The 8,152-nt window shown below is 37.3% G+C and overlaps 1 non-coding gene across 1 annotated transcript; it reads left to right on the top strand.

Annotated features, from left to right (window-relative positions):
• The first annotated feature begins 257 nt into the window (after positions 1–257).
• LOC127741737 (small nucleolar RNA R71) lies at positions 258–365 on the top strand. Its single transcript, XR_008002944.1, has one exon. It is a non-coding gene; the product is annotated as a small nucleolar RNA R71 (small nucleolar RNA).
• The last annotated feature ends 7,787 nt before the right edge of the window (positions 366–8,152 follow it).

The raw sequence follows: 8,152 nt of genomic DNA, 5'->3' as shown, positions 1-8,152 counted from the left end.
GTCAATATTTTATTCTGAGCCAATATGGCGTTCAGAGTGTCAATCTCAAGAACTCCTTTCTTCTGATTCGTCCCATTGTTCACAGGATTCCTTTCAGAAGTGTACATGAATTGGTTATTTACAACCATTCCAATGAGTTCTTGAGCTTCTACAGGCGTCTTCTTCAGATGAAGAGATCCTCCAGCAGAGCTATCCAATGACATCTTAGACAGTTCAGACAGACCATTATAAAAGATACCTATGATGCTCCATTCAGAAAGCATGTCAGAAGGACACTTTCTGATCAATTGTTTGTATCTTTCCTAAGCTTCATAGAGGGATTCACCTTCCTTCTGTCTAAAGGTTTGGACTTCCACTCTAAGCTTACTCAATTTTTGAGGTGGAAAGAACTTTGCCAAGAAGGCATTGACTAGCTTTTCCCAAGAGTTCAGGCTTTCTTTAGGTTGTGAGTCCAATCATATCCTAGCTCTGTCTCTTACAGCAAAAGGGAATAGCATAAGTCTGTAGACCTTAGGGTCAACCCCATTGGTCTTGACAATGTCACAGATTTGTAATAACTCAGCTAAAAATTGATGAGGATCTTCCAATGGAAGTCCATGGAACTTACAATTCTGTTGCATTAGAGAAACTAATTGAGGCTTAAGCTCAAAGTTGTTTGCTCCAATGGCAGGGATAGAGATGCTTCTCCCATAGAAGTCGGGAGTAGGTGCAGTAAAGTCACCCAGCACCTTCCTTGCATTGTTAGCATTTTTGTTGTTTTCGGCTGCCATGTCTTCTTCTAGTTTGAAGATTTCTGTTAGGTCCTCTACAGAGAGTAGTGCTCTAGCTTCTCTTAGCTTTCGCTTCAAGGTCCTTTCAGGTTCAGGGTCAGTCTCAACAAGAATGCTTTTGTCTTTGGTCCTGCTCATATGAAAGAGAAGAGAACAAGGAAGTATGGAATCCTCTATGTCACAGTATAGAGATTCCTTGAGGTGTCAGAGGAAAAGAAGAATAGAAGGAGGATGTAGAAGAAGTCGAACTTATCAAGAGGGATAGAGTTCGAATTGTGCATTGAGTAGGAGTGTTAGTCCATAAATAGAAGGATGTGAGAAGAGGGGAAGAATTTTCGAAAATTAAAGAAAGAAATTTTGAAAATTTGATTGATGATTTTCGAAAACTAAGATTGAAAAAGAAATAAAGTGATTTTTGAAAAAGATTTTGAAATTAGAAATAAAAAAGATATGATTGAAAACTATTTTGAAAAAGATATGATTAAAAAGATATGATTGAAAAGTTATGGTTTTAAAAAGATATGATTGAAAAGATATGATTTGAAAAACAATTTAAAAAAAAGATTTGATTTTGAAAATTAATGACTTGGCTAACAAGAAAAGATATGATTCATACATTTAAACCTTTCTCAACAGAAAAGGCAACATACTTGAAATGTTGAATCAAATCATTAATTGTTAGCAAGTATTTTTGAAAAGTGGAAAGAAATTGATTTTGAAAATATATGATTGAAAAGATATGATTTGAAAAAGATTTGATTTTGAAAAATTATGAAAACTTGAAAAAAAATTTGGATTGAAGACAAAATCTTCCCTCTTGTGCCATCCTGGCGTTAAACGCCCAGAATGGTATCCATTCTGGCGTTTAACACCCAAAATGCTACCCTTTTGGGCATTAAACGCCCAGCCAGGCACCCTGGCTGGCGTTTAAACGACAGTATTCCTTCCTCACTGGGCATTTTGAACGCCCAGCTTTTTCCGTGTAATTCCTCTGCTGTATGTTCTGAATCTTCAATTCTCTGTATTATTGACTTGAAAAGACAAAAAAAATTTTGGATTTTTAATGATGACGAATAATTAAAATGCAACTAAAATTAAATAAACAATGCATGCAAGACACCAAACTTAGAAGTTTGTATACTACTGACACTTAACAAATTGAGAATGCATATGAGAAACAACAAAACACTCAAGACAAGAGAATTTAAAGATCAGAGCAATGAAATCATCAAGAACAACTTGAAGATCACTGAAGACACATGAAAAATGCAAGAAGAACAGAAACATGCAATTGACACCAAACTTAAAATGAGACACTAGACTCAAACAAGAAATATGAAATTATTTTTTATTTTTATGATTTTGTAAATTTTATTTTTTGGATTTTTCGAAAATTATATGGAAAAGGAAAATAAAGAGATTCAAAATTATTTATCAAAATTCTTAATGAGAATTCCAGGAATCATGCAATGTTAGTCTAAAGCTTCAGTCTAAAGAAATTAGATATGGCTAGCCAAGCTTCAGCAGAACATTGCATTCAAGAGCTAAATTTATGAAGATCAATCAGCTTTGGTGATGATAAGAACATCACCTTGAAACACTAGAATTCATTCTTAAAAATTCTGAAAAATACCTAATCTAAGCAACAAGATGAACCGTCAGTTGTCCAAACTCAAACAATCCCCGGCAACGACGCCAAAAACTTGGTGCATGAAATTGTGATCATCAATGGCGCCATCAACATGGTACGCACAATTGAAATCTCAACTCTTTATCACAACTTCACACAACTAACCAGCAAGTGCACTGGGTCGTCCAAGTAATAAACCTTACGCGAGTAAGGGTCGATCCCACGGAGATTGTTAGTATGAAGCAAGCTATGGTCATCTTGTAAATCTTAGTCAGGCAAACTCAAATGGTTATGGATGATGAATAAAACATAAAGATAAAGATAGAGATACTTATGTAATTCATTGGTGAGAATTTCAGATAAGCGTATGGAGATGCTTGTATGGAGATGCTTTGTCCCTTCTGTCTCTCTACTTTCCTACTGTCTTCATCCAATCCTTCTTACTCCTTTCCATGGCAAGTTGTATGTTGGCCATCACCGTTGTCAATGGCTACAGTCCCGTCCTCTCAGTAAAAATGTTCAACGCCCTCTGTCACAGCACGACTATTCAGCTGTCGGTTCTCGATCATGTCGGAATAGAATCCGGTGATTCTTTTGCGTCTGTCACTAACGCCCCACAATCGCGAGTTTGAAGGTCGTCACAGTCATTCAATCCTTGAATCCTACTCAGAATACCACAGACAAGGTTTAGACCTTCCAGATTCTCTTGAATGCTGCCATCAATTCTAGCTTATACCACGAAGATTCCGATTAAGGGATCCAAGAGATATCCACTCAATCTAAGGTAGAACGGAGGTGGTTGTCAGGCACACGTTCATAGGTGAGAATGATAATGAGTGTCACGGATCATCACATTCATCAAGTTGAGGGACAAGTGATATCTTAGAACAAGAATAAGCTGAATTGAATAGAAGAACAATAGTAATTGCATTAATACTCGAGGTACAGCAGAGCTCCACACCTTAATCTATGGTGTGTAGAAACTCCACCGTTGAAATTACATAAGAACAAGGTCTAGGCATGGCCGAATGGCCAGCCTCCCAAAGAGGGTTCAATCATAAAAACATGATCAAAAGATCTAAAGTGATCAAAAGACTCCATGATGTAAAATACAATAGCAAAAGGTCCTATTTGTAGAGAACTAGTAGCTTAGGGTTTACAAAGATGAGTAAATGACATAAAAATCCACTTCCGGGCCCACTTGGTATGTGCTTGGGCTGAGCATTGAAGCATTTTCATGTAGAGACTCTTCTTGGAGCTAAACGCCAGCTTTTGTGCCATTTTGGGCGTTTAACTCCTATTTTTGTGCCAGTTCCGGCGTTTTACGCCAGAATTCTTGAGCTGACTTGGAACGCCTGTTTGGGCCATCAAATCTCGGGCAAAGTATGGATTATTATACATTGCTGGAAAGCCCAGGATGTCTACTTTCTAACGCAATTGAGAGCGCGCCAATTGGGCTTCTGTAGCTCTAGAAAATCTACTTCGAGTACAGGAAGGTCAGAATCTAACAGCATCTGCAGTCCTTTTTAGCCTCTGAATCGGATTTTTGTTCAGGTCCCTCAATTTCAGCCAGAAAATACCTGAAATCACAAAAAAACACAAAAATTCATAGTAAAGTCCAGAAAAGTGAATTTTAAATAAAAACTAATAAAAATATAATAAAAACTAACTAAAACATACTAAAAACACACTAAAAATAATGCCAAAAAGCGTATAAATTATCCGCTCATCAAGGCATATACAACAATTAATACAAGTAGCAATTAGACATGTTAAACAAATAGGGAAAACAATATCAAGTCGGCAAAGCATACAAAAAGGTAGAAGATGCACATGATGAATGCCTGCCCTACTGTCTGTAATATCACATTGTCGATTCAACTGCCAACCCGACACATCTCCATGGAGATGTTGCCCTTGGGATTCATGGTATGGGAACCCCCGAGATATAGTGCTCGGATCACTATCCAGGGTTTTGCGCCTGTACGCTCTGATGATCCGAAGGGATGCGAGCAGGATCTATTGCCACCGACCTCATATCTAAGCGCAAGCGGGACGAACCACCGCCCTTACGCCGCCGCCACTACCACGACAGGCAGGATACAACCTCGGCCCCTGCCGGGCGCATAACGTCTCATAATCTCAATGAAAAATTGGTACTGTGGTTTTCAAAACATTTTCAGTACAAGATGGATCTATCACTTCATTCAGAGTCCTAGACTCGTTTCCAACCACTGTTCATTCACATTTCAGTTCCTTGATTTCGCATTTCATTCATCAACCATCCATCACACATCATCAAACCTTCCCCAATACAACCGAAACCTAGTACTCCATTTGCTAACTTTTTCCCAAATAATATTATCTAAAACCCTTGAACCATTTCTCATGTTTGAGCACCCAAGAATATGCCCAAAAGTCTTAAAAAGGTGTTATAGAAGCTTATAACCACATCGGAAAGGTGAAATAGTTGAAAACAAAGTATAATTTGAGAAACAGGGTGTGTGCGTCTGCACGCCCAGGAAAAATTTTAAAAGTGTGCGTACGCATAGAGGTGTGCATACGCACATCTGTCAAAACATAAAAAGGTCTGTTCACTCGCACAACCTGTGCCAGTACCCCCAACAGACTGATCTCCCTAACGTGTGCGTGCACACAGGTCTGTGCGTACGCACAGGTTGTAATTTTTCCATTGGCGTGCATGCACACAAGCCGTGCCAATGCTACAGGCAGATTGCCTTCCTCTGCGTGTGCGGACGCACAGGTCAAAATTTTTGCAGAGTGTGCATGCACACATACCAGAAAACATAAAATTCTGTAACTCTGCAGAATTTTCAAATTTTCAACACCAAGTTTGAATGATCATAACGTCCTCTACAAAATTCTAATTTTCACAAACTTTATATCGATTTAAGGGGTTTTCAATGATCTTTAATTTTAAACAAATTTCAACCAATTTTGAAAACCTAGGCAAAAGTTATGATTAGATAAAGTTCACTAAAATTCAAATTTTACCCAAAATCATAATTTCCACAATTTCTTTATAAAACATAACCAAAACCAAACCAAACCATTCCAAACTCCACTTTCCATCAAAATCAACCCTCTATGTCATACTACCCCAAAATTTTCACATTTTTCCTTCACCTTTCCTCATCCACACATCAACATCAATATATCTCATATATCAAACTTCATTAACAATGTTTCAACTACATTATCAATCGATCAACACCAATATCACATTTATCAACATAATCCACTACTCAACTTCACAAGTCATTCATTCTCATCATATCATTATTAATCATCAATATCAACTCAAAAATCATCATTTCATCAAACATCATCATACAACAACATCTGACAACTCATCAACCATTCAAATCCAATCCTATCCTATGGGTCACTAGCCTAAGTGTCCATGATTATTATATACTACATAGAGAAAACCGAAACCATACCTTGGCCGATTTCCTTTATGAACCAAATGAGCTTTCAACTAAAATCCAACCACCAATGTAGCTCCAACAAGCACCAACAAGCTCCAAACTCACAATAATCAAGCTATATACATATAAATCACCACAAAATCAACCTAGGACTCAACATAAATTAAAAGTTCACAAGAGTTCAAAGCCTCTTACCTTTTTCACATATTTGGATGTCAAAACCAAAGCTAAGCAAGGATTAGAGTGAACCTAAACACCAAGAATCACAAAAACTCATTTAATCCAAAACCCTAGGTACCCAAAATTTTGGAGAGAAGAACTGGGACGATTTTGAGCTTACCTCTAGAGTTTCTTGGATGAATTTTATAGAGCTCTTCACAAGGAACGTGTAGCCGCTGACGGCACACAAATCGGAGCTCTATAGCTCAAGATATGAGCTTGGGAAGATTGAGGGGAATAGGGTTTTCTTCCTCCTCTCCTCCCTTTCTCAATTTCTGAAGTGTGTGTGTGTTTATGAGGTTAGGGTTCATTAAATGAACCTTTATATATGTTGGGTTTGGGCCCGACTTGGGTCCGATTCAACCCGTTAGTGTTTTTAACCCGTTTGGCCCAACTTCGGGCCAAACCTTTAAAATTAACGCTCGGTTTTCCATTTCTAATGTTTTTCTAAGGTTTTTGACTGTTTTCACTTTTTCTCGAGCAGCACCGGACAAGCTTGAACCAGTTCAACCGGTTTAACTGTCGGTTCGCGGTCTTTCACAATTTTTTGCAGAGAACACATTTCTGACTCAGAAAGACCCACTGAGTCCAAAAATGATGATTAAAACCTCAAATTCTCACTCTAACTTTTTAGAATCAAAATTGAGTAATATAACCACTTAATTAACCGGTTCGATTAATTGCGGTTCTTACAAGGTCTGGTGGACTTGGAGGCAGATTCAGTCACCAAGGGATTCAGGGAACTGTTGGTTTCAGGATTTTCTTCAGATTCATGAGACAAAATGGAATTGTCTCTTGTTGAATTTTCAGTAGCTGAAGTTTCTAGTTCAGTTTGTCTAAAATTTTTATTTTCATGATTTTGTGCAGTTTCATCATCCTTTTGAGCTTGATTCCCTGCATCACAGTCTTTTCCATCATCTCCAAAGGTCACAAAACCTCCATCATACTTGTTTAGTTTGATGAAGAAAGTTGACCTTCCAGTCATGTGCCTTGAGCATCCACTATCCAAGTACCACATATCCCTTTTGTTCTTGGATGCTAGGCAAATCTGCATTAAAAAATTCAAGTAACCTTAGGTATCCAAATTAGTTTGGATCTTATGAAGTTAATCCATCTTGCTTGCCCAAGTGCATTGAAATCACAAACAACATTGTAAATTTGGTTTCCTACAATTCTTTTTTCAATGAAGCATTGTGAATATGAGTGACCAAATTTCTCGCAGTTAAAACAATGATTTTCTGATGCATATTGCTGAAATTGAGGTGACTTATTATGCTAGAAATGATTAAAAGACTGGAATTTTCTGGTTTTTGGAAGAGGTGTTTTTCTTTTGACAAATTGATTTTTGTTATAATTGTTCCTCTTTGTAAAAGCATTCCAATAAGAATTTTTGAAAGCTTTTGGACTTTTCGAATGTGAGATTTTGTTGTAAAAGGTGGATTTTTGAAAGCAACCTCATTATTCGAAATGTATCCCAGACCTGACCTATTTGATGTAGGTTCTGTTTTTGATGATGGCTCAATTTTACTAGTGTAAAATTCATCAAATTCCTCTTCATGTGTGGGAACATACCCAAGACCAGGTTTGTTGGAAGTGGATTTAGTTTTTGATGAAGAAGCCACAAATTTTATAAAAGAATCATTAAAAACTACACTTTCTTTGATTACATAACCTAAACCAGATTTTTCAAATAGTGGTCTTTAACTTACAAGTAATTTGTCCAAGTTACTAGAACTTTGAGCAAATTTTGCTAAATCACCATTCAATCTTTTAATAATTTCATTTAGTCTTTTATTTTCAGCAATAAGCTCTTGAGAAGGATCCACAATGTGCTTTTCTTTTATTTTTTCAAGTTCGGATTTTAGAAATCTGTTTTCACACTTGTCTTCATGGGGAATGTCCTTGGAAGTGTTGCCATGCAACATTGGGAGTGGGCAATCTTGAGGACCGAACCAAGACCCCCATAAAGGAGGTGATCCTTGTGCTCATTCAATCCTAAAATCCCAACCGTCTACTATCAAACAACATCATCAATCCACACCCTTCAATCAATTGCCATCCTCCTATATAAACCCATTCAC

Source organism: Arachis duranensis, chromosome 9 (assembly GCF_000817695.3).
Source record: "Arachis duranensis cultivar V14167 chromosome 9, aradu.V14167.gnm2.J7QH, whole genome shotgun sequence".
NCBI classification, from domain to species: domain Eukaryota; kingdom Viridiplantae; phylum Streptophyta; class Magnoliopsida; order Fabales; family Fabaceae; genus Arachis; species Arachis duranensis.
Note: the sequence above shows the minus strand (reverse complement) of the source record. Positions and strands in the feature narration are given on the sequence as shown.